A 1,461-nucleotide genomic window follows, 5' to 3' on the forward strand; every position below is an offset into this window, starting at 1 on the left:
TGCTTCTTTGGTGGTCTAAAGCTGGCCATGCAAAACACATTTTGGCCAATTTCTTCTGAATCGGATGAAATCCTGAGCTTTGGGCACCTTTCGGCCCAACAAAAGTGGATTCTGTAAAATTTTCCTTGACAAACCTCTCCCCGACCGCCATATACTCTCCTTACCAGCATTCCCTCTCTTCATGTGATTTCTCACTTCACCCCTCCATTGCTTCAGTGAATCAAAGAGACCAAATAGCATTCTTTTGACATCTTTATTTAATCTCATGTTGCAAAGTCACACAACTAAAACCTCCTCCATGGTGGATCCAATATAATACTACAAAGGTGCATGCACAGTCGCTGAAACCTGGGATTGAACCAGGGACCTTTAGACCTTCAGTCTAACGCTCTCCCAACTGAGCTATTTCAGCTTCTAATGCACCTTTTGGGTTTGGGGGTGGGGGGGGAGGGGAGAGAGGAGAGGAGGTGGGGTGGGGGTTGAAGCATGTCTTTAGAGTGTGGGAGGAAACCGGAGTAGCTAGAGGAAACCCACGCAGGCACAGGGAGAACATGCAAACTCCAGGCAGATGGTGTCATGGTTGGAATTTGAACCAGCGACCCTTTTTGCTGCCAGGTGAAAGTGCTAACCACTACACCACTGTGCTGCCCGTATACAAAAAGCACACGAATATAATAAAAGCACACGAATATAAGAAAAGCACACAAATATACTAAAAGCACACAAAAATAAGAAAAGGGGAGAGGAGAGAGGGGAGAGGAGGGGGGGTGGGGGTTGAAGCATGTCTTTAGAGTGTGGGAGGAAACCGGAGTACCCGGAGGAAACCCACGCAGGCACAGGCAGAACATGCAAACTCCAGGCAGATGGTGTCATGGTTAGAATTTGAACCAATGACTCTTTTTGCTGCTAGGTGAAAGTGCTAACCACTACACCACTGTGCTGCCCGTATACTAAAAGCACACGAATATACTAAAAGCACATTGATAGAAACTGGCCCATGTGCGCCCAGCCTGAAAGGGTGTGCACTAGACATAGGCAATTGGGAAAAACTGAACATTTGGCTCTATGATGTTGTCATGAGCCTCCTCATAATACATGGGCCAGGGTGTAAGTCCATTGTCCTGTCTCTCTGATGGTAGAAATATCTCACATAGGTGTTGCTACGCCTCTGGCTCTATGACGTTGTTATGAGCCTCTTCATGGTACATTGGCCACGGTGTAAAGAGATTCTCCTGGCTGTATGCCATTGGGAAGAAGTCCTGTGGTGGCTCCTGAATCTGACTAACGCTCCTGTAGCCAAAGTCAAAGGTATAATTCTGCTCCTCTGGCTCTATGACGTTGTTATGAGCTTCTTCATGGTACATCAGCCACGGTGTAAAGAGATTCTCCTGGTTGTATGCCATTGGGAAGAAGTCCTGTGGTAGCTGCTGAATCTGACTAACGCTCTTGTAGCCAAAGTCA

The 1,461-nt window shown here is 47.0% G+C and overlaps 1 non-coding gene across 1 annotated transcript; it reads right to left on the reverse strand.

Annotated features, from left to right (window-relative positions):
* Positions 1-339: 339 nt before the first annotated feature.
* Positions 340-412, reverse strand: TRNAF-GAA (transfer RNA phenylalanine (anticodon GAA)). The gene has a single exon. It is a non-coding gene; the product is annotated as a tRNA-Phe (tRNA).
* Between the last annotated feature and the right edge of the window lie 1,049 nt (positions 413-1,461).

This window comes from Aquarana catesbeiana, linkage group LG10 (genome assembly GCF_042186555.1).
Source record: "Aquarana catesbeiana isolate 2022-GZ linkage group LG10, ASM4218655v1, whole genome shotgun sequence".
NCBI classification, from domain to species: Eukaryota; Metazoa; Chordata; class Amphibia; order Anura; family Ranidae; genus Aquarana; species Aquarana catesbeiana.